Genomic DNA, 24,951 nt, shown 5'->3' on the forward strand with positions numbered 1-24,951 from the left:
TCTTTGTCCCCCTCTCCCTCTATCATAATCGCCACTCCCCTCGCTCTCTGTCCCCCTCACCCTCCATCATAATCTCCACTCCCCTCTCTCTCACTCTGTCCCCCTTACCCTCTATCATAATCTCCTCTTCCCGCTCTCTCTCTGTCCCCCTCTCCCTCTAACATAATCTCCACTCCCCTCGCTCTCTGTCCCCCTCACCCTCTATCATAATCTCCACACCCCGCTCTCCCTCTGTCCCCCTCACTCTCTATCATAATCTCCTCTTCCCGCTCTCTCTCTGTCCCCCTCTCCCTCTATTATAATCTCCACTCCCCTCTCTGTCCCCCTCTCCCTCGATCATAATCTCCTCTCCCCTCTCTCTCTGTCCCCCTCTCCTTCTATCATACTCTCCTCTTCCCTCTCTCTCTGTCCCCCTCTCCTTCGATCATGATCTCCTCTCCCCACTCTCTCTCTGTCCCCCTCTCCCTTTTTCATAATCTCCTCTCCCCTCTCTCTGTCCCCCTCACCCTCTATCATAATCTCCACTCCCTTCTCTCTCTGTCCACTTCTCCCTCGATCATAATCTGCTCTCCCCTCTCTCTCTGTCCCCCTCTCCCTCTATCATAATCTACTCTCCCCGCTCTCTCACTCTGTCCCCCTCTCCCTCTATCATAATCTCCTCTCCCCTCTCTCTCTGTTCCTCTCTCCCTCTATCATAATCTCCTGTCTCCTCTCTCTCTGTCCCCCTCTCCCTCTATCATAATCTCCACTCCCCTCTCTCTCTGTCCCCCTCACCCTCTATCATAATCTCCTGTCTCCTCTCTCTCTGTCCCCCTCTCCCTCTATCATAATCTCCTCTCCCCGCTCTCTCTTTCTCTGTCCCCCTCTCCCTCTATCATAATCTCCACTCCCCTCGCTCTCTGTCCCCCTCTTCCTCTATCATAATCTCCTCTCCCCGCTCTCTCTCTCTATCCCCCTCTCCCTCTATCATAATCTCATCTCCCCTCGCGCTCTCTATCCCCCTCTCCCTCTATCATAATCTCCTCTCCCCGCACTCTCTCTGTCCCCCTGTCCCTCTATCATAATCTCCTCTCCCCGCTCTCTCTGTCCCCCTCGCCCTCTATCATAATCGCCACTCCCCTCGCTCTCTGTCCCCCTCACCCTCCATCATAATCTCCACTCCCCTCTCTCTCTCTCTGTCCCCCTTACCCTCTATCATAATCTCCTCTTCCCGCTCTCTCTCTGTCCCCCTCTCCCTCTAACATAATCTCCACTCCCCTCGCTCTCTGTCCCCCTCACCCTCTATCATAATCTCCACACCCCGCTCTCCCTCTGTCCCCCTCACTCTCTATCATAATCTCCTCTTCCCGCTCTCTCTGTCCCCCTCTCCCTCTATTATAATCTCCACTCCCCTCTCTCTCTCTGTCCCCCTCTCCCTCGATCATAATCTCCTCTCCCCTCTCTCTCTGTCCCCCTCTCCCTCTATCATACTCTCCTCTTCCCTCTCTCTCTGTCCCCCTCTCCTTCGATCATGATCTCCTCTCCCCACTCTCTCTCTGTCCCCCTCTCCCTTTTTCATAATCTCCTCTCCCCTCTCTCTGTCCCCCTCACCCTCTATCATAATCTCCACTCCCCTCTCTCTCTGTCCCCTTCTCTCTCGATCATAATCTGCTCTCCCCTCTCTCTCTGTCCCCCTCTCCCTCTATCATAATCTCCTCTCCCCGCTCTCTCACTCTGTCCCCCTCTCCCTCTATCATAATCTCCACTCGCCTCTGTCTCTCTTTCCCCCCCACCCTCAATCATCATCTCCTCTCCCCTCTCTCTCTCTGTCCCCCTCTCCCTCTATCATAATCTCCTCTCCCCGCGCTCTCTGTCCCCCTCTCACTCTATCATAATCTCCTCTCCCCGCTCTCTCTCGCTCTGTCCCCTCTCCCTCTATCATAATCTCCTCTCCCCGCGCTCTCTGTCCCCCTCACCCTCGATCATAATCTCCTCTCCCCACTCTCACTATGTCCCCCTCACCCTCTATCATAATCTCCTCTCCCCACGCTCTCTGTTCCCCTCTCCCTCTATCATAATCTCTTCTCCCCTCTCTCTGTCCCCCTCTCCCTCGATCATAATCTCCTCTCCCCGCTCTCTCTGTCCCCCTCACCCTCTATCATAATCTCCTCTCCCCGCTCTCTCTCTGTCCCCCTCTCCCTCTATCATAATCTCCTCTCCCCGCGCTCTCTGTCCACCACACCCTCGATCATAATCTCCTCTCCCCACTCTCACTATGTCCCCCTCACCCTCTATCATAATCTCTTCTCCCCTCTCTCTGTGTCCCGCTCTCCCTCTATCATAATCACCTCTCCCCGCTCTCTCTCTGTCCCCCTCTCCCTCTATCATAATCTCCTCTCCCCGCTCTCTCTGTCCCCTCTCCCTCTATCATAATCTCCTCTCCCTTCTCTCTGTCCCCCTCACCCTCTATCATAATCTCCCCTCTCTCTCTCACTCTGTCCCCCTCTCTCTCTATCATAATCTCGTCTCCCCGGTCTGTCTTTGTCCCCCTCTCCCTCTATCATAATCTCCACTCCCCTCTCTCTCCGTCCCCCTCACCCTCTATCATAATCTCCTCTCCTCTCTCTCTCTGTCCCCTTTCACCCTCTATCATAATCTCCTCTGCCCTCTCTCTGTCCCCCTCACCCTCTATCATAATCTCCACTCCCCTCTCTCTCTGGCCCCCTCTCCCTCTATCATAATCTCCACTCCCCCCTCTCTCTCTGTCCCCCTCTCCCTCTATCATAATCTCCTCTCCCATTCACTCTGTCCCCATCTCCCTCTATCATAATCTCCTCTCCCCTCTTTCTCTCTCTCTGTCCCCCTCTCCCTCTAACAAAATCTGCTCTCCCTGCTCTCTCTGTCCCCCTCTCCCGCTACCATAATTTCCTTTCCCAGCTCTCTCTCTCTCTGTCCCCCTCTCCCTCTATCATAATCTCCTCTCCCCTCTTTCTCTCTCTCTGTCCCCCTCTCCCTCTATCATAATCTCCTCTCCCCGCGCTCTCTCTATCCCCCTCTCCCTCTATCATAATCTCCACTCCCCTTTCTCTGTCCCCCGCTCACTCCATCATAATGTTCTGCCCCCTCCCATTCTCTGTTCCTCTCTCCCTCTATCATAATCTCCACTCCCCTCTCTCTCTGTCCCCCTCTCTCTCATAATTTCTACTCCCCGCTCTCTCACTCAGTCCCCCTCTCCCTCTATCATAATCTCCTCTCCCCTCTCTCTCTCTCTCTGTCCCCCTCTCCCACTATCATAATCTCCTCTCCCCTCTCTCTCTGTCCCCCTCACCCTCTATCATAATCTCCTGTCTCCTCTCTCTCTGTCCCCCTCTCCCTCTATCATAATCTCCTCTCCCCGCTCTCTCTCTCTGTCCCCCTCTCCCTCTATCATAATCTCCACTCCCCTCGCTCTCTGTCCCCCTCTCCCTCTATCATAATCTCCTCTCCCCGCTCTCTCTCTCTGTCCCCCTCTCCCTCGATCATAATCTCCACTCTCCTCGCTCTCTGTCCCCCTCACCCTCTATCATAATCTCCTCTCCCCGCTCTCTCTGTCCCTCTCTCCCTCTATCATAATCTCCTCTCCCCACTCTCTCTCGCTCTGTCCCCTCTCCCTCTATCATAATCTCCTCTCCTCTCTCTCTCTGTCCCCTTTCACCCTCTATCATAATCTCCTCTGCCCTCTCTCTGTCCCCCTCACCCTCTATCATAATCTCCACTCCCCTCTCTCTGGCCCCCTCTCCCTCTATCATAATCTCCACTCCCCCATCTCTCTCTGTCCCCCTCTCCCTCTATCATAATCTCCTCTCCCATTCACTCTGTCCCCATCTCCCTCTATCATAATCTCCTCTCCCCTCTTTCTCTCTCTCTGTCCCCCTCTCCCTCTAACAAAATCTGCTCTCCCTGCTCTCTCTGTCCCCCTCTCCCGCTACCATAATTTCCTTTCCCAGCTCTCTCTCTCTCTGTCCCCCTCTCACTCTATCATAATCTCCTCTCCCCGCTCTCTCTCTGTCCCCCTCTCCCTCTATCATCATCTCCTCTCCCCGCGCTCTCTGTCCCCCTCACCCTCGATCATAATCTCCTCTCCACACTCTCACTATGTCCCCCTCACCCTCTATCATAATCTCCTCTCCCCACGCTCTCTGTTCCCCTCTCCCTCTATCATAATCTCTTCTCCCCTCTCTCTGTGTCCCCCTCTCCCTCTATCATAATCTCCTCTCCCCGCTCTCTCTCTGTCCCCCTCACCCTCTATCATAATCTCCTCTCCCCGCTCTCTCTCTGTCCCCCTCACCCTCTATCATAATCTCGTCTCCCCGGTCTGTCTTTGTCCCCCTCTCCCTCTATCATAATCTCCACTCCCCTCTCTCTCTGGCCCCCTCTCCCTCTATCATAATCTCGTCTCCCCGGTCTGTCTTTGTCCCCCTCTCCCTCTATCATAATCTCCACTCCCCTCTCTCTCTGTCCCCCTCACCCTCTATCATAATCTCCTCTCCTCTCTCTCTCTGTCCCCTTTCACCCTCTATCATAATCTCCTCGGCCCTCTCTCTGTCCCCCTCACCCTCTATCATAATCTCCACTCCCCTCTCTCTCTGGCCCCCTCTCCCTCTATCATAATCTCCACTCCCCCCTCTCTCTCTGTCCCCCTCTCCCTCTATCATAATCTCCTCTCCCCCTCACTCTGTCCCCATCTCCCTCTCTCATAATCTCCACTCCCCTCTCTCTCTCTTTGCCCCCCACCCTCTATCATAATCTCCTCACCCCTCCCTCTCTCTGTCGCCCTCTCCCTCTATCATAATCTCCACTCCCCTCTCTCTCTGTCTCCCTCACCCTCTATCATAATCTCCTGTCTCCTCTCTTTCTGTCCCCCTCTCCCTCTATCATAATCTCCTCTCCCCGCTCTCTCTCTCTGTCCCCCTCTCCCTCTATCATAATCTCCACTCCCCTCGCCCTCTGTCCCCCTCACCCTCTATCATAATCTCCACTCCCCTCTCTCTCTGTCTCCCTCACCCTCTATCATAATCTCCTGTCTCCTCTCTCTCTGTCCCCCTCTCCCTCTATCATAATCTCCTCTCTCCGCTCTCTCTCTGTCCCCCTCTCCCTCTATCATAATCTCCACTCCCCTCGCCCTCTGTCCCCCTCACCCTCTATCATAATCTCCTCTCCCTGCGCTCTCTCTGTCCCCCTCTCCCTCTATCATAATCTCCTCTCCCCACTCCCTCTCGCTCTGTCCCCTCTCCCTCTATCATAATCTCCTCTCCCCTCTCTCTCTCTGTCCCCCTCACCCTCTATCATAATCTCCACTCCCCTCGCTCTCTGTCCCCATCTCCCTCTATCATAATCTCCTCTCCCCTCTCTCTCTCTGTCCCCCTCTCCCTTTATCATAATCTCCACTCCCCTCGCTCTCTGTCCCCCTCACCCTCTATCATAATCTCCTCTCCCCGCTCTCTCTCTGTCCCCCTCTCCCTCTATCATAATCTCCACTCCCCTCGCTCTCTGTCCCCCTCTCCCTCTATCATCATCTCCTCTCCCCTCTCTCTCTCTGTCCCCCTCTCCCTCTATCATAATCTCCTCTCCCCGCTCTCTCTCTGTCCCCCTCTCCCTTTATCATAATCTCCTCTCCCCGCGCTCTCTGTCCCCCTCACCCTCGATCATAATCTCCTCTCCCCACTCTCACTATGTCCCCCTCACCCTCGATCATAATCTCCTCTCCCCACTCTCACTATGTCCCCCTCTCCCTCTATCATAATCTCCTCTCCCCACGCTCTCTGTTCCCCTCTCCCTCTATCATAATCTCTTCTCCCCTCTCTCTGTGTCCCCCTCTCCCTCTATCATAATCTCCTCTCCCCGCTCTCTCTTTGTCCCCCTCACCCTCTATCATAATCTCCTCTCCCCGCTCTCTCTCTGGCCCCCTCTCCCTCTATCATAATCTCCTCTCCCCTCTTTCTCTCTCTCTGTTCCCCTCTCCCTTTATCATAATCTCCACTCCCCTCGCTCTCTGTCCCCCTCACCCTCTATCATAATCTCCTCTCCCCGCTCTCTCTCTGTCCCCCTCTCCCTCTATCATAATCTCCACTCCCCTCGCTCTCTGTCCCCCTCTCCCTCTATCATCATCTCCTCTCCCCTCTCTCTCTCTGTCCCCCTCTCCCTCTATCATAATCTCCTCTCCCCGCTCTCTCTCTGTCCCCCTCTCCCTTTATCATAATCTCCTCTCCCCGCGCTCTCTGTCCCCCTCACCCTCGATCATAATCTCCTCTCCCCACTCTCACTATGTCCCCCTCACCCTCGATCATAATCTCCTCTCCCCACTCTCACTATGTCCCCCTCTCCCTCTATCATAATCTCCTCTCCCCACGCTCTCTGTTCCCCTCTCCCTCTATCATAATCTCTTCTCCCCTCTCTCTGTGTCCCCCTCTCCCTCTATCATAATCTCCTCTCCCCGCTCTCTCTTTGTCCCCCTCACCCTCTATCATAATCTCCTCTCCCCGCTCTCTCTCTGGCCCCCTCTCCCTCTATCATAATCTCCTCTCCCCTCTTTCTCTCTCTCTGTTCCCCTCTCCCTCTATCATAATCTCCTCTCTGCGCTCTCTCTCTCTCTCTCTGTCCCCCTCACCCTCTATCATAATCTCCACTCCCCGCGCTCTCTGTCCCCCTCTCCCTCTATCATAATCTCCTCTCCGCTCTCTCTCTGTCCCCCTCTCCCTCTATCATAATCTCCTCTCCCCGCTCTCTCTGTCCCCTCTCCCTCTATCATAATCTCCTCTCCCTTCTCTCTGTCCCCCTCACCCTCTATCATAATCTCCCCTCTCTCTCTCACTCTGTCCCCCTCTCTCTCTATCATAATCTCGTCTCCCCGGTCTGTCTTTGTCCCCCTCTCCCTCTATCATAATCTCCACTCCCCTCTCTCTCTGCCCCCCTCACCCTCTATCATAATCTCCTCTCCTCTCTCTCTCTGTCCCCTTTCACCCTCTATCATAATCTCCTCTGCCCTCTCTCTGTCCCCCTCTCCCTCTATCATAATCTCCACTCCCCCCTCTCTCTCTGTCCCACTCTCCCTCTATCATAATCTCCTCTCCCCCTCACTCTGTCCCGATCTCCCGCTATCATAATCTCCTCTCCCCTCTTTCTCTCTCTCTGTCCCCCTCTCCCTCTATCATAATCTCCTCTCCCCGCTCTCTCTCTGTCCCCCTCTCCCTCTATCATAATCTCCACTCCCCTTTCTCTGTCCCCCGCTCACTCCATCATAATGTTCTGCCCCCTCCCATTCTCTGTTCCTCTCTCCCTCTATCATAATCTCCATCCCCTCTCTCTCTGTCCCCCTCTCTCTCATAATTTCCACTCCCCGCTCTCTCACTCAGTCCCCCTCTCCCTCTATCATAATCTCCTCTCCCCTCTCTCTCTCTCTCTGTCCCCCTCACCCTCTATCCTAATCTCCTCTCCCCTCTCTCTCTGTCCCCCTCACCCTCTAACATAATCTCCTCTCCCCTCTCTCTCTCTCTTTCTCTGTCCCCCTCTCCCTCTATCATATTCTCCTCTCCCCTCTCTCTCTCTCTCTCTCTGTCCCCCTCTCCCACTATCATAATCTCCTCTCCCCTCTCTCTCTGTCCCCCTCACCCTCTATCATAATCTCCTCTCCCCTCTTTCTCTCTCTCCGTTCCCCTCTCCCTCGATCATAATCTCCTCTCCCCTCTCTCTCTCACTCTGTCCCCCTCTCCCTCTATCATAATCTCCACTCCCCGGTCTGTCTTTGTCCCCCTCTCCCTCTATCATAATCTCCACTCCCCTCTCTCTCTGTCCCCCTCACCCTCTATCATAATCTCCTCTCCTCTCTCTCTCTGTCCCCTTTCACCCTCTATCATAATCTCCTCTCCCCTCTCTCTGTCCCCCTCACCCTCTATCATAATCTCCACTCCCCTCTCTCTCTGCCCCCCTCTCCCTCTATCATAATCTCCACTCCCCCCTCTCTCTCTGTCCCCCTCTCCCTCTATCATAATCTCCTCTCCATCTCACTCTGTCCCCATCTCCCTCTATCATAATCTCCTCTCCCCTCTTTCTCTCTCTCTGTCCCCTTCTCCCTCTATCATAATCTCCTCTCCCCTCTTTCTCTCTCTCTGTCCCCCTCTCCCTCTAACAAAATCTGCTCTCCCTGCTCTCTCTGTCCCCCTCTCCCGCTATCATAATTTCTTCTCCCAGCTCTCTCTCTGTCCCCCTCTCCCTCTATCATAATCTCCTCTCCCCTCTTTCTCTCTCTCTGTCCCCCTCTCCCTCTATCATAATCTCCGCTCCCCGCTCTCTCTCTGTCCCCCTCTCCCTCTATCATAATCTCCACTCCCCTTTCTCTGTCCCCCGCTCACTCCATCATAATGTTCTGCCCCCTCCCATTCTCTGTTCCTCTCTCCCTCTATCATAATCTCCACTCCCCTCTCTCTCTCTTTCCCCCTCTCCCTCTATCATAATCTCCTCTCCCCGCTCTCTCTCTCTGTCCCCCTCTCCCTCTATCATAATCTCCACTCCCCTCGCTCTCTGTCCCCCTCACCCTCTACCATAATCTCCTCTCCCCGCTCTCTCTCTGTCCCCCTCTCCCTCTATCATAATCTCCTCTCCCCACTCTCTCTCGCTCTGTCCCCTCTCCCTCTATCATAATCTCCTCTCCCCTCTCTCTCTCTGTCCCCCTCACCCTCTATCATAATCTCCACTCCCCTCGCTCTCTGTCTCCCTCTCCCTCTATCATCATCTCCTCTCCTCTCTCTCTCTGTCCCCCTCTCCCTCTATCATAATCTCCTCTCCCCGCGCTCTCTGTCCCCCTCTCACTCTATCATAATCTCCTCTCCCCGCGCTCTCTGTCCCCCTCTCCCTCTATCATAATCTCCTCTCCCCTCTTTCTCTCTCTCTGTTCCCCTCTCCCTCTATCATAATCTCCTCTCCGCGCTCTCTCTCTCTCTGTCCCTCTCTCCCTCTATCATAATCTCCTCTCCGCTCTCTCTCTGTCCCCCTCTCCCTCTATCATAATCACCTCTCCCCGCTCTCTCTGTCCCCTCTCCCTCTATCATAATCTCCTCTCCCTTCTCTCTGTCCCCCTAACCCTGTATCATAATCTCCCCTCTCTCTCTCACTCTGTCCCCCTCTCCCTCTATCATAATCTCGTCTCCCCGGTCTGTATTTGTCCCCCTCTCCCTTTATCATAATCTCCACTCCCCTCTCTCTCTGTCCCCCTCACACTCTATCATAATCTCCTCTCCTCTCTGTCTCTGTCCCCTTTCACCCTCTATCATAATCTCCTCTGCCCTCTCTCTGTCCCCCTCACCCTCTATCATAATCTCCACTCCCCTCTCTCTCTGGCCCCCTCTCCCTCCATCATAATCTCCACTCACCCCTCTCTCTCTGTCCCCCTCTCCCTCTATCATAATCTTCTCTCCCCCTCACTCAGTCCCCATCTCCCTCTATCATAATCTCCTCTCCCCTCTTTCTGTCTCTCTGTCCCCCTCTCCCTCTAACAAAATCTGCTCTCCCTGCTCTCTCTGTCCCCCTCTCCCGCTATCATAATTTCCTCTCCCAGCTCTCTCTCTCTCTGTCCCCCTCTCCCTCTATCATAATCTCCTCTCCCCTCTTTCTCTCTCTGTCCCCCTTTCCCTCTATCATAATCTCCTCTCCCCTCTTTCTCTCTCTCTGTCCCCCTCTCCCTCTATCATAATCTCCTCTCCCCGCTCTCTCTCTGTCCCCCTCTCCCTCTATCATAATCTCCACTCCCCATTCTCTGTCCCCCGCTCACTCCATCATAATGTTCTGCCCCTCCCATTCTCTGTTCCTCTCTCCCTCTATCATAATCTCCACTCCCCTCTGTCTCTCTTTCCCCCCCCACCCACTATCATAATCTCCTCACCCCTCCCTCTCTCTGTCCCCCTCTCCCTCTATCATAATCTCCACTACCCTCTCTCTCTGTCCCCCTCACCCTCTATCATAATCTGCTGTCTCCTCTCTCTCTGTCCCCCTCTCCCTCTATCATAATCTCCTCTCCCCGCTCTCTCTTTCTCTGTCCCCCTCTCCCTCTATCATAATCTCCTCTCCCCTCTCTCTCTGTCCCCCTCTCCCTCTATCATAATCTCCTCTCCCCGCTTTCTCTCAGTCCCCCTCTCCCTCTATCATAATCTCCTCTCCCCGCGCTCTCTCTGTCCCCCTCTCCCTCTATCATAATCTCCTCTCCCCACTCTCTCTCGCTCTGTCCCCTCTCCCTCTATCATAATCTCCACTCCCCTCGCTCTCTGTTCCCCTCTCCCTCTATCATCATCTCCTCTCCCCTCTCTCTCTGTCCCCCTCTCCCTCTATCATAATCTCCTCTCCCCGCGCTCTCTGTCCCCCTCTCACTCTATCATAATCTCCTCTCTCCGCTCTCTCTCTGTCCCCCTCTCCCTCTATCATAATCTCCTCTCCCCGCGCTCTCTGTCCCCCTCACCCTCGATCATAATCTCCTCTCCACACTCTCACTATGTCCCCCTCACCCTCTATCATAATCTCTCCCCACGCTCTCTGTTCCCCTCTCCCTCTATCATAATCTCTTCTCCCCTCTCTCTGTGTCCCCCTCTCCCTCTATCATAATCTCCTCTCCCCGCTCTCTCTCTGTCCCCCTCACCCTCTCTCATAATCTCCTCTCCCCGCTCTCTCTCTGTCCCCCTCACCCTCTATCATAATCTCCCCTCTCTCTCTCACTCTGTCCCCCTCTCTCTCTATCATAATCTCGTCTCCCCGGTCTGTCTTTGTCCCCCTCTCCCTCTATCATGATCTCCACTCCCCTCTCTCTCTGTCCCCCTCACCCTCTATCATAATCTCCTCTCTCCTCTCTCTCTGTCCCCTTTCACCCTCTATCATAATCTCCTCTGCCCTCTCTCTGTCCCCCTCACCCTCTATCATAATCTCCACTCCCCTCTCTCTCTGGCCCCCTCTCCCTCTATCATAATCTCCACTCCCCCCTCTCTCTCTGTCCCCCTCTCCCTCTATCATAATCTCCTCTTCCCCTCACTCTGTCCCCCTCTCTCTCTATCATAATCTCGTCTCCCCGGTCTGTCTTTGTCCCCCTCTCCCTCTATCATAATCTCCTCTCCCCCTCACTCTGTCCCCATCTCCCTCTCTCATAATCTCCTCACCCCTCCCTCTCTCTGTCGCCCTCTCCCTCTATCATAATCTCCACTCCCCTCTCTCTCTGTCTCCCTCTCCCTCTATCATAATCTCCTCTCCCCGCTCTCTCTCTCTGTCCCCCTCTCCCTCTATCATAATCTCCACTCCCCTCGCCCTCTGTCCCCCTCACCCTCTATCATAATCTCCACTCCCCTCTCTCTCTGTCTCCCTCACCCTCTATCATAATCTCCTGTCTCCTCTCTCTCTGTCCCCCTCTCCCTCTATCATAATCTCCTCTCCCCGCTCTCTCTCTGTCCCCCTCTCCCTCTATCATAATCTCCACTCCCCTCGCCCTCTGTCCCCCTCACCCTCTATCATAATATCCTCTCCCCGCGCTCTCTCTGTCCCCCTCTCCCTCTATCATAATCTCCTCTCCCCACTCCCTCTCGCTCTGTCCCCTCTCCCTCTATCATAATCTCCTCTCCCCTCTCTCTCTCTGTCCCCCTCACCCTCTATCATAATCTCCACTCCCCTCGCTCTCTGTCCCCATCTCCCTCTATCATAATCTCCTCTCCCCTATCTCTCTCTGTCCCCCTCTCCCTTTATCATAATCTCCACTCCCCTCGCTCTCTGTCCCCCTCACCCTCTATCATAATCTCCTCTCCCCGCTCTCTCTCTGTCCCCCTCTCCCTCTATCATAATCTCCACTCCCCTTGCTCTCTGTCCCCCTCTCCCTCTATCATCATCTCCTCTCCCCTCTCTCTCTCTGTCCCCCTCTCCCTCTATCATAATCTCCTCTCCCCGCTCTCTCTCTGTCCCCCTCTCCCTTTATCATAATCTCCTCTCCCCGCGCTCTCTGTCCCCCTCACCCTCGATCATAATCTCCTCTCCCCACTCTCACTATGTCCCCCTCACCCTCTATCATAATCTCCTCTCCGCACGCTCTCTGTTCCCCTCTCCCTCTATCATAATCTCTTCTCCCCTCTCTCTGTGTCCCCCTCTCCCTCTATCATAATCTCCTCTCCCCGCTCTCTCTCTGTCCCCCTCACCCTCTATCATAATCTCCTCTCCCCGCTCTCTCTCTGTCCCCCTCTCCCTCTATCATAATCTCCTCTCCCCTCTTTCTCTCTCTCTGTCCCCCTCACCCTCTATCATAATCTCCACTCCCCGCGCTCTCTGTCCCCCTCTCCCTCTATCATAATCTCCTCTCCGCTCTCTCTCTGTCCCCCTCTCCCTCTATCATAATCTCCTCTCCCCGCTCTCTCTGTCCCCTCTCCCTCTATCATAATCTCCTCTCCCTTCTCTCTGTCCCCCTCACCCTCTATCATAATCTCCCCTCTCTCTCTCACTCTGTCCCCCTCTCTCTCTATCATAATCTCGTCTCCCCGGTCTGTCTTTGTCCTCCTCTCCCTCTATCATAATCTCCACTCCCCTCTCTCTCTGCCCCCCTCACCCTCTATCATAATCTCCTCTCCTCTCTCTCTCTTTCCCCTTTCACCCTCTATCATAATCTCCTCTGCCCTCTCTCTGTCCCCCTCTCCCTCTATCATAATCTCCACTCCCCCCTCTCTCTCTCTGTCCCACTCTCCCTCTATCATAATCTCCTCTCCCCCTCACTCTGTCCCCATCTCCCGCTATCATAATCTCCTCTCCCCTCTTTCTCTCTCTCTGTCCCCCTCTCCCTCTATCATAATCTCCTCTCCCCGCTCTCTCTCTGTCCCCCTCTCCCTCTATCATAATGTCCACTCCCCTCTTTCTCTCTCTCTGTTCCCCTCTCCCTCTATCATAATCTCCTCTCCGCGCTCTCTCTATCTCTCTGTCCCTCTCTCCCTCTATCATAATCTCCTCTCCCCGCTCTCTCTGTCCCCTCTCCCTCTATCATAATCTCCTCTCCCTTCTCTCTGTCCCCCTAACCCTGTATCATAATCTCCCCTCTCTCTCTCACTCTGTCCCCCTCTCCCTCTATCATAATCTCGTCTCCCCGGTCTGTCTTTGTCCCCCTCTCCCTCTATCATAATCTCCACTCCCCTCTCTCTCTGTCCCCCTCACACTCTATCATAATCTCCTCTCCTCTCTGTCTCTGTCCCCTTTCACCCTCTATCATAATCTCCTCTGCCCTCTCTCTGTCCCCCTCACCCTCTATCATAATCTCCACTCCCCTCTCTCTCTCTGGCCCCCTCTCCCTCCATCATAATCTCCACTCCCCCCTCTCTCTCTGTCCCCCTCTCCCTCTATCATAATCTCCTCTCCCCCTCACTCAGTCCCCATCTCCCTCTATCATAATCTCCTCTCCCCTCTTTCTGTCTCTCTGTCCCCCTCTCCCTCTAACAAAATCTGCTCTCCCTGCTCTCTCTGTCCCCCTCTCCCGCTATCATAATTTCCTCTCCAGGCTCTCTCTCTCTCTGTCCCCCTCTCCCTCTATCATAATCTCCTCTCCCCTCTTTCTCTCTCTCTGTCCCCCTCTCCCTCTATCATAATCTCCTCCCCCCGCTCTCTCTCTGTCCCCCTCTCCCTCTATCATAATCTCCACTCCCCATTCTCTGTCCCCCGCTCACTCCATCATAATGTTCTGCCCCTCCCATTCTCTGTTCCTCTCTCCCTCTATCATAATCTCCTCTCCCCTCTTTCTCTCTCTCTTTCCCCCCCACCCACTATCATAATCTCCTCACCCCTCCCTCTCTCTGTCCCCCTCTCCCTCTATCATAATCTCCACTCCCCTCTCTCTCTGTCCCCCTCACCCTCTATCATAATCTCCTGTCTCCTCTCTCTCTGTCCCCCTCTCCCTCTATCATAATCTCCTCTCCCCGCTCTCTCTTTCTCTGTCCCCCTCTCCCTCTATCATAATCTCCACTCCCCTCGCTCTCTGTCCCCCTCACCCTCTATCATAATCTCCTCTCCCCGCTTTCTCTCAGTCCCCCTCTCCCTCTATCATAATCTCCTCTCCCCGCGCTCTCTCTGTCCCCCTCTCCCTCTATCATAATCTCCTCTCCCCACTCTCTCTCGCTCTGTCCCCTCTCCCTCTATCATAATCTCCACTCCCCTCGCTCTCTGTTCCCCTCTCCCTCTATCATCATCTCCTCTCCCCTCTCTCTCTCTGTCCCCCTCTCCCTCTATCATAATCTCCTCTCCCCGCGCTCTCTGTCCCCCTCTCACTCTATCATAATCTCCTCTCCCCGCTCTCTCTCTGTCCCCCTCTCCCTCTATCATAATCTCCACTCCCCGCGCTCTCTGTCCCGCTCACCCTCGACCATAATCTCGTCTCCCCACTCTCACTATGTCCCCCTCACCCTCTATCATAATCTCCTCTCCCCACGCTCTCTGTTCCCCTCTCCCTCTATCATAATCTCTTCTCCCCTCTCTCTGTGTCCTCCTCTCCCTCTATCATAATCTCCTCTCCCCGCTCTCTCTCTGTCCCCCTCTCACTCTATCATAATCTCCTCTCCCCGCTCTCTCTCTGTCCCCCTCTCCCTCTATCATAATCTCCTCTCCCCGCGCTCTCTGTCCCCCTCACCCTCGATCATAATCTCCTCTCCCCACTCTCACTATGTCCCCCTCACCCTCTATCATAATCTCCTCTCCCCACGCTCTCTGTTCCCCTCTCCCTCTATCATAATCTCTTCTCCCCTCTCTCTGTGTCCCTCTCTCCCTCTATCATAATCTCCTCTCCCCGCTCTCTCTGTCCCCCTCACCCTCTATCATAATCTCCTCTCCCCGCTCTCTCTCTGTCCCCCTCTCCCTCTATCATAATCTCCTCTCCCCGCGCTCTCTGTCCACCACACCCTCGATCATAATCTCCTCTCCCCACTCTCACTATGTCCCCCTCACCCTCTATCATAATCTCCTCTCCCCACGCTCTCTGTTCCCCTCTCCCTCTATCATAATCTCTTCTCCCCTCTCTCTGTGTCCCGCTCTCCCTCTATCATAATCTCCTCTCCCCGTTCTCTCTCTGTCCCCCTCTCCCTCTATCATAATCTCCTCTCCCCGCTCTCTCTGTCCCCTCTCCCTCTATCATAATCTCCTCTCCCTTCTCTCTGTCCCCCTCACCCTCTATCATAATCTCCTCTCCCCTCTCTCTCTCTCTCTCTCTGTCCCCCTCTCCCTCTATCATAATCTCGTCTCCCCGGTCTGTCTTTGTCCCCCTCTCCCTCTATCATAATCTCCACTCCCCTCTCTCTCTGTCCCCCTCACCCACTATCAAAATCTCCTCTCCTCTCTCTCTCTGTCCCCCTCACCCTCTATCATAATCTCCACTCCCCTCTCTCTCTGGCCCCCTCTCCCTCTATCATAATCTCCACTCCCATTCACTCTGTCCCCATCTCCCTCTATCATAATCTCCTCTCCCCACGCTCTCTGTTCCCCTCTCCCTCTATCATAATCTCTTCTCCCCTCTCTCTGTGTCCTCCTCTCCCTCTATCATAATCTCCTCTCCCCGCTCTCTCTCTGTCCCCCTCTCACTCTATCATAATCTCCTCTCCCCGCTCTCTCTCTGTCCCCCTCTCCCTCTATCATAATCTCCTCTCCCCGCGCTCTCTGTCCCCCTCACCCTCGATCATAATCTCCTCTCCCCACTCTCACTATGTCCCCCTCACCCTCTATCATAATCTCCTCTCCCCACGCTCTCTGTTCCCCTCTCCCTCTATCATAATCTCTTCTCCCCTCTCTCTGTGTCCCTCTCTCCCTCTATCATAATCTCCTCTCCCCGCTCTCTCTGTCCCCCTCACCCTCTATCATAATCTCCTCTCCCCGCTCTCTCTCTCTCCCCCTCTCCCTCTATCATAATCTCCTCTCCCCGCGCTCTCTGTCCACCACACCCTCGATCATAATCTCCTCTCCCCACTCTCACTATGTCCCCCTCACCCTCTATCATAATCTCCTCTCCCCACGCTCTCTGTTCCCCTCTCCCTCTATCATAATCTCTTCTCCCCTCTCTCTGTGTCCCGCTCTCCCTCTATCATAATCTCCTCTCCCCGTTCTCTCTCTGTCCCCCTCTCCCTCTATCATAATCTCCTCTCCCCGCTCTCTCTGTCCCCTCTCCCTCTATCATAATCTCCTCTCCCTTCTCTCTGTCCCCCTCACCCTCTATCATAATCTCCTCTCCCCTCTCTCTCTCTCTCTCTCTCTGTCCCCCTCTCCCTCTATCATAATCTCGTCTCCCCGGTCTGTCTTTGTCCCCCTCTCCCTCTATCATAATCTCCACTCCCCTCTCTCTCTGTCCCCCTCACCCACTATCAAAATCTCCTCTCCTCTCTCTCTCTGTCCCCCTCACCCTCTATCATAATCTCCACTCCCCTCTCTCTCTGGCCCCCTCTCCCTCTATCATAATCTCCACTCCCATTCACTCTGTCCCCATCTCCCTCTATCATAATCTCCTCTCCCATTCACTCTGTCCCCATCTCCCTCTATCATAATCTCCTCTCCCCTCTTTCTCTCTCTCTGTCCCCCTCTCCCTCTAACAAAATCTGCTCTCCCTGCTCTCTGTCCCCCTCTCCCTCTACCATAATTTCCTCTCCCAGCTCTCTCTCTCTCTGTCCCCCTCTCCCTCTATCATAATCTCCTCTCCCCTCTTTCTCTCTCTCTGTCCCCCTCTCCCTCTATCATAATCTCCTCTCCCCGCTCTCTCTGTCCCCCTCTCCCTCTATCATAATCTCCACTCCCCTTTCTCTGTCCCCCGCTCACTCCATCATAATGTTCTGCGCCCTCCCATTCTCTGTTCCTCTCTCCCTCTATCATAATCTCCACTCCCCTCTCTCTCTGTCCCCCTCTCTCTCATAATTTCCACTCCCCGCTCTCTCACTCAGTCCCCCTCTCCCTCTATCATAATCTCCTCTCCCCTCTCTCTCTCTCTCTCTGTCCCGCTCTCCCTCTATCATAATCTCCTGTCTCCTCTCTCTCTGTCCCCCTCTCCCTCTATCATAATCTCCTCTCCCCGCTCTCTCTCTCTGTCCCCCTCTCCCTCTATCATAATCTCCACTCCCCTCGCTCTCTGTCCCCCTCTCCCTCTATCATAATCTCCTCTCCCCACTCTCTCTCTCTGTCCCCCTCTCCCTCTATCATAATCTCCACTCCCCTCGCTCTCTGTCCCCCTCACCCTCGATCATAATCTCCTCTCCCCGCTCTCTCTCTGTCCCCCTCTCCCTCTATCATAATCTCCTCTCCCCACGCTCTCTGTTCCCCTCTCCCTCTATCATAATCTCTTCTCCCCTCTCTCTGTGTCCCCCTCTCCCTCTATCATAATCTCCTCTCCCCGCTCTCTCTCTGTCCCCCTCACCCTCTATCATAATCTCCTCTCCCCGCTCTCTCTCTGTCCCCCTCTCCCTCTATCATAATCTCCTCTCCCCGCTCTCTCTCTGTCCCCCTCACCCTCGATCATAATCTCCTCTCACCTCTCTCTCTGTCCCCCTCACCCTCTATCATAATCTCCTCTCCTCTCTCTCTCTGTCCCCTTTCACCCTCTATCATAATCTCCTCTGCCTTCCCTCTGTCCCCCTCACCCTCTATCATAATCTCCACTCCCCTCTCTCTCTGGCCCCCTCTCCCTCTATCATAATCTCCACTCCCCCCTCTCTCTCTGTCCCCCTCTCCCTCTATCATAATCTCCTCTCCCCCTCACTCTGTCCCCATCTCCCTCTATCATAATCTCCTCTCCCCTCTTTCTCTCTCTCTGTCCCCCTCTCCCTCTAACAAAATCTGCTCTCCCTGCTCTCTCTGTCCCCCTCTCCCGCTACCATAATTTCCTCTCCCAGTTCTCTCTCTCTCTGTCCCCCTCTCCCTCTATCATAATCTCCTCTCCCCTCTTTCTCTCTCTCTGTCCCCCTCTCCCTCTATCATAATCTCCTCTCCCCGCTCTCTCTCTGTCCCCCTCTCCCTCTATCATAATCTCCACTCCCCTTTCTCTGTCCCCCGCTCACTCCATCATAATGTTCTGCCCCCACCCATTCTCTGTTCCTCTCTCCCTCTATCATAATCTCGACTCCCCTCTCTCTCTCTTTGCCCCCCACCCTCTATCATAATCTCCTCACCCCTCCCTCTCTCTGTCGCCCTCTCCCTCTATCATAATCTCCTGTCTCCTCTCTCTCTGTCCCCCTCTCCCTCTATCATAATCTCCTCTCCCCGCTCTCTCTCTCTGTCCCCCTGTCCCTCTATCATAATCTCCACTCCCCTCGCTCTCTGTCCCCCTCTCCCTCTATCATAATCTCCACTCCCCTCGCTCTCTGTCCCCATCTCCCTCTATCATAATCTCCTCTCCCCTCTCTCTCTCTGTCCCCCTCTCCCTTTATCATAATCTCCTCTCCCCGCGCTCGCTGTCCCCCTCTCACTCTATCATAATCTCCTCTCCACGCTCTCACTCTGTCCCCCTCTCCCTCTATCATAATCTCCACTCCCCTCGCTCTCTGTCCCTCTCACCCTCTATCATAATCTCCTCTCCCCGCTCTCTCTCTGTCCCCCTCTCCCTCTATCATAATCTCCACTCCCCTCGCTCTCTGTCCCCCTCTCCCTCTATCATCATCTCCTCTCCCCTCTCTCTCTCTGTCCCCCTCTCCCTCTATCATAATCTCCTCTCCCCGCTCTCTCTCTGTCCCCCTCTCCCTTTATCATAATCTCCTCTCCCCACTCTCACTATGTCCCCTCACCCTCTATCATAATCTCCTCTCCCCAAGCTCTCTGTTCCCCTCTCCCTCTATCATAATCTCTTCTCCCCTCTCTCTGTGTCCCCCTCTCCCTCTATCATAATCTCCTCTCCCCGCTCTCTCTCTGTCCCCCTCACCCTCTATCATAATCTCCTCTCCCCGCTCTCTCTCTGTCCCCCTCTCCCTCTATCATAATCTCCTCTCCCCTCTTTCTCTCTCTCTGTTCCCCTCTCCCTCTATCATAATCTCCTCTCCGCGCTCTCTCTCTCTCTCTCTCTGTCCCCCTCACCCTCTATCATAATCTCCACTCCCCGCGCTCTCTGTCCCCCTCTCCCTCTATCATAATCTCCTCTCCGCTCTCTCTCTGTCCCCCTCACCCTCTATCATAATCTCCTCTCCCCGCTCTCTCTCTGTCCCCCTCTCCCTCTATTATAATCTCCTCTCCCCGCTCTCTCTCTGTCCCCCTCACCCTCTATCATAATCTCCCCTCTCTCTCTCACTCTGTCCCCCTCTCTCTCTATCATAATCTCGTCTCCCCGGTCTGTCTTTGTCCCCCTCTCCCTCTATCATAATCTCCACTCCCCTCTCTCTCTGTCCCCCTCACCCTCTATCATAATCTCCTCTCCTCTCTCTCTCTGTCCCCTTTCACCCTCTATCATAATCTCCTCTGCCTTCCCTCTGTCCCCCTCACCCTCTATCATAATCTCCACTCCCCTCTCTCTCTGGCCCCCTCTCCCTCTATCATAATCTCCACTCCCCCCTCTCTCTCTGTCCCCCTCTCCCTCTATCATAATCTCCTCTCCCCCTCACTCTGTCCCCATCTCCCTCTATCATAATCTCCTCTCCCCTCTTTCTCTCTCTCTGTCCCCCTCTCCCTCTAACAAAATCTGCTCTCCCTGCTCTCTCTGTCCCCCTCTCCCGCTACCATAATTTCCTCTCCCAGTTCTCTCTCTCTCTGTCCCCCTCTCCCTCTATCATATTCTCCTCTCCCCTCTTTCTCACTCTCTGTCCCCCTCTCCCTCTATCATAATCTCCTCTCCCCGCTCTCTCTCTGTCCCCCTCTCCCTCTATCATAATCTCCACTCCCCTTTCTCTGTCCCCCGCTCACTCCATCATAATGTTCTGCCCCCACCCATTCTCTGTTCCTCTCTCCCTCTATCATAATCTCGACTCCCCTCTCTCTCTCTTTGCCCCCCATCCTCTATCATAATCTCCTCACCCCTCCCTCTCTCTGTCGCCCTCTCCCTCTATCATAATCTCCTGTCTCCTCTCTCTCTGTCCCCCTCTCCCTCTATCATAATCTCCTCTCCCCGCTCTCTCTCTCTGTCCCCCTGTCCCTCTATCATAATCTCCACTCCCCTCGCTCTCTGTCCCCCTCTCCCTCTATCATAATCTCCACTCCCCTCGCTCTCTGTCCCCATCTCCCTCTATCATAATCTCCTCTCCCCTCTCTCTCTCTGTCCCCCTCTCCCTTTATCATAAACTCCTCTCCCCGCGCTCGCTGTCCCCCTCTCACTCTATCATAATCTCCTCTCCACGCTCTCACTCTGTCCCCCTCTCCCTCTATCATAATCTCCACTCCCCTCGCTCTCTGTCCCTCTCACCCTCTATCATAATCTCCTCTCCCCGCTCTCTCTCTGTCCCCCTCTCCCTCTATCATAATCTCCACTCCCCTCGCTCTCTGTCCCCCTCTCCCTCTATCATCATCTCCTCTCCCCTCTCTCTCTCTGTCCCCCTCTCCCTCTATCATAATCTCCTCTCCCCGCTCTCTCTCTGTCCCCCTCTCCCTTTATCATAATCTCCTCTCCCCACTCTCACTATGTCCCCCTCACCCTCTATCATAATCTCCTCTCCCCAAGCTCTCTGTTCCCCTCTCCCTCTATCATAATCTCTTCTCCCCTCTCTCTGTGTCCCCCTCTCCCTCTATCATAATCTCCTCTCCCCGCTCTCTCTCTGTCCCCCTCACCCTCTATCATAATCTCCTCTCCCCGCTCTCTCTCTGTCCCCCTCTCCCTCTATCATAATCTCCTCTCCCCTCTTTCTCTCTCTCTGTTCCCCTCTCCCTCTATCATAATCTCCTCTCCGCGCTCTCTCTCTCTCTCTCTCTGTCCCCCTCACCCTCTATCATAATCTCCACTCCCCGCGCTCTCTGTCCCCCTCACCCTCTATCATAATCTCCACTCCCCTCGCTCTCTGTCCCCCTCTCCGTCTATCATCATCTCCTCTCCCCTCTCTCTCTCTCTGTCCAACTCTCCCTATATCATAATCTCCTCTCCCCGCGCTCTCTGTCCCCCTCTCACTCTATCATAACCTCCTCTCCACGCTCTCACTCTGTCCCCCTCTCCCTCTATCATAATCTCCTCTCCCCGCGCTCTCTGTCCCCCTCACCCTCGATCATAATCTCCTCTCCCGACTCTCACTATGTCCCCCACACCCTCTATCATAATCTCCTCTCCCCACGCTCTTGGTTCCCTCTCCCTCTATCATAATCTCCTCTCCCCTCTTTCTCTCTCTCTGTCCCGCTCTCCCTCTATCATAATCTCCTCTCCCCGCTCTCTCTCTCTCTCTGTCCCCCTCTCCCTCTATCATAATCTCGTCTCCCCGGTCTGTCTTTGTCCCCCTCTCCCTCTATCATAATCTCCACTCCCCTCGCTCTCTGTTCCCCTCTCCCTCTATCATCATCTCCTCTCCCCTCTCTCTCTGTCCCCCTCTCCCTCTATCATAATCTCCTCTCCCCGCGCTCTCTGTCCCCCTCTCACTATCATAATCTCCTCTCCCCGCTCTCTCTCTGTCCCCCTCTCCCTCTATCATAATCTCCTCTCCCCGCGCTCTCTGTCCCCCTCACCCTCGATCATAATCTCCTCTCCCCACGCTCTCTGTTCCCCTCTCCCTCTATCATAATCTCTTCTCCCCTCTCTCTGTGTCCCCCTCTCCCTCTATCATAATCTCCTCTCCCCGCTCTCTCTCTGTCCCCCTCACCCTCTATCATAATCTCCTCTCCCCGCTCTCTCTCTGTCCCCCTCTCCCTCTATCATAATCTCCTCTCCCCGCTCTCTCTCTGTCCCCCTCACCCTCTATCATAATCTCCTCTCCCCGCTCTCTCTCTGTCCCCCTCTCCCTCTATCATAATCTCCTCTCCCCGCACTCTCTGTCCCCCTCACCCTCTATCATAATCTCCCCTCTCTCTCTCACTCTGTCCACCTCTCTCTCTATCATAATCTCCTCTCCCCGCTCTCTCTCTGTCCCCCTCTCCCTCTATCATAATCTCCACTCCCCTCTCTCTCTGTCCCCCTCTCCCTCTATCATAATCTCCACTCCCCTCTCTCTCTGTCCCCCTCACCCTCTATCATAATCTCCTCTCCTCTCTCTCTCTGTCCCCTTTCACCCTCTATCATAATCTCCTCTGCCTTCCCTCTGTCCCCCTCACCCTCTATCATAATCTCCACTCCCCTCTCTCTCTGGCCCCCTCTCCCTCTATCATAATCTCCACTCCCCCCTCTCTCTCTGTCCCCCTCTCCCTCTATCATAATCTCCTCTCCCCCTCACTCTGTCCCCATCTCCCTCTATCATAATCTCCTCTCCCCTCTTTCTCTCTCTCTGTCCCCCTCTCCCTCTAACAAAATCTGCTCTCCCTGCTCTCTCTGTCCCCCTCTCCCGCTACCATAATTTCCTCTCCCAGTTCTCTCTCTCTCTGTCCCCCTCTCCCTCTATCATAATCTCCTCTCCCCTCTTTCTCTCTCTATGTCCCCCTCTCCCTCTATCATAATCTCCTCTCCCCGCTCTCTCTCTGTCCCCCTCTCCCTCTATCATAATCTCCACTCCCCTTTCTCTGTCCCCCGCTCACTCCATCATAATGTTCTGCCCCCACCCATTCTCTGTTCCTCTCTCCCTCTATCATAATCTCGACTCCCCTCTCTCTCTCTTTGCCCCCCACCCTCTATCATAATCTCCTCACCCCTCCCTCTCTCTGTCGCCCTCTCCCTCTATCATAATCTCCACTCCCCTCTCTCTGTCTCCCTCACCCTCTATCATAATCTCCACTCCCCTCGCTCTCTGTCCCCCTCTCCCTCTATCATAATCTCCACTCCCCTCGCTCTCTGTCCCCATCTCCCTCTATCATAATCTCCTCTCCCCTCTCTCTCTCTGTCCCCCTCTCCCTTTATCATAATCTCCTCTCCCCGCGCTCGCTGTCCCCCTCTCACTCTATCATAATCTCCTCTCCAAGCTCTCACTCTGTCCCCCTCTCCCTCTATCATAATCTCCACTCCCCTCGCTCTCTGTCCCTCTCACCCTCTATCATAATCTCCTCTCCCCGCTCTCTCTCTGTCCCCCTCTCCCTCTATCATAATCTCCACTCCCCTCGCTCTCTGTCCCCCTCTCCCTCTATCATAATCTCCTCTCCACGCTCTCACTCTGTCCCCCTCTCCCTCTATCATAATCTCCACTCCCCTCGCTCTCTGTCCCTCTCACCCTCTATCATAATCTCCTCTCCCCGCTCTCTCTCTGTCCCCCTCTCCCTCTATCATAATCTCCACTCCCCTCGCTCTCTGTCCCCCTCTCCCTCTATCATAATCTCCTCTCCCCGCTCTCTCTCTGTCCCCCTCACCCTCTATCATAATCTCCTCTCCCCGCTCTCTCTCTGTCCCCCTCTCCCTCTATCATAATCTCCTCTCCCCTCTTTCTCTCTCTCTGTTCCCCTCTCCCTCTATCATAATCTCCTCTCCGCGCTCTCTCTCTCTCTCTCTCTGTCCCCCTCACCCTCTATCATAATCTCCACTCCCCGCGCTCTCTGTCCCCCTCTCCCTCTATCATAATCTCCTCTCCGCTCTCTCTCTGTCCCCCTCTCCCTCTATCATAATCTCCTCTCCCCGCTCTCTCTGTCCCCTCTCCCTCTATCATAATCTCCTCTCCCTTCTCTCTGTCCCCCTCACCCTCTATCATAATCTCCCCTCTCTCTCTCACTCTGTCCCCCTCTCTCTCTATCATAATCTCGTCTCCCCGGTCTGTCTTTGTCCCCCTCTCCCTCTATCATAATCTCCACTCCCCTCTCTCTCTGCCCCCCTCACCCTCTATCATAATCTCTCCTCTCTCTCTCTGTCCCCTTTCACCCTCTATCATAATCTCCACTCCCCTCTCTCTCTGTCCCCCTCTCCCTCTATCATAATCTCCTCTCCCCCTCTCTCTGTCCCCATCTCCCGCTATCATAATTTCCTCTCCCAGCTCTCTCTCTCTCTGTCCCCCTCTCCCTCTATCATAATCTCCTCTCCCCTCTTTCTCTCTCTCTGTCCCGCTCTCCCTCTATCATAATCTCCTCTCCCCGCTCTCTCTCTCTGTCCCCCTGTCCCTCTATCATAATCTCCACTCCCCTCGCTCTCTGTCCCCCTCTCCCTCTATCATAATCTCCACTCCCCTCGCCCTCTGTCCCCCTCACCCTCTATCATAATCTCCTCTCCCCGCTCTCTCTGTCCCCCTCTCCCTCTATCATAATCTCCTCTCCCCTCTCCCTCTATCATAATCTCCTCTGCCCTCTCTCTCTCTGTCCCCCTCACCCTCTATCATAATCTCCACTCCCCTCGCTCTCTGTCCCCCTCTCCGTCTATCATCATCTCCTCTCCCCTCTCTCTCTGTCCCACTCTCCCTATATCATAATCTCCTCTCCCCGCGCTCTCTGTCCCCCTCTCACTCTATCATAATCTCCTCTCCACGCTCTCACTCTGTCCCCCTCTCCCTCTATCATAATCTCCACTCCCCTCGCTCTCTGTCCCCCTCACCCTCTATCATAATCTCCTCTCCCGCTCTCTCTCTGTCCCCCTCTCCCTCTATCATAATCTCCTCTCCCCTCTCTCTCACTGTCCCCCTCTCACTCTATCATAATCTCCTCTCCCCGCTCTCTCTCTGTCCCCTTCTCCCTCTATCATAATCTCCACTCCCCTCTCTCTCTCTGTCCCCCTCTCCCTCTATCATAATCTCCTCTCCCCGCGCTCTCTGTCCCCCTCACCCTCGATCATAATCTCCTCTCCCCACTCTCACTATGTCCCCCACACCCTCTATCATAATCTCCTCTCCCCACGCTCTTGGTTCCCTCTCCCTCTATCATAATCTCCTCTCCCCTCTTTCTCTCTCTCTGTCCCGCTCTCCCTCTATCATAATCTCCTCTCCCCGCTCTCTCTCTCTCTCTGTCCCCCTCTCCCTCTATCATAAT

The 24,951-nt window shown here is 54.5% G+C and overlaps 1 protein-coding gene across 1 annotated transcript in view; it reads left to right on the forward strand.

Moving 5' to 3' along the window:
* The window catches only part of LOC122546543 (sodium/potassium-transporting ATPase subunit alpha-1-like), an 82,826-nt gene that overhangs the window by 24,143 nt on the left and 33,732 nt on the right, over positions 1 to 24,951 (forward strand). The window lies entirely within an intron of this gene.

This window comes from Chiloscyllium plagiosum, unplaced genomic scaffold (genome assembly GCF_037043375.1).
Source record: "Chiloscyllium plagiosum isolate Xiang-an unplaced genomic scaffold, Cpla_swu_hap1 HiC_scaffold_40, whole genome shotgun sequence".
Taxonomy (NCBI): Eukaryota; Metazoa; Chordata; class Chondrichthyes; order Orectolobiformes; family Hemiscylliidae; genus Chiloscyllium; species Chiloscyllium plagiosum.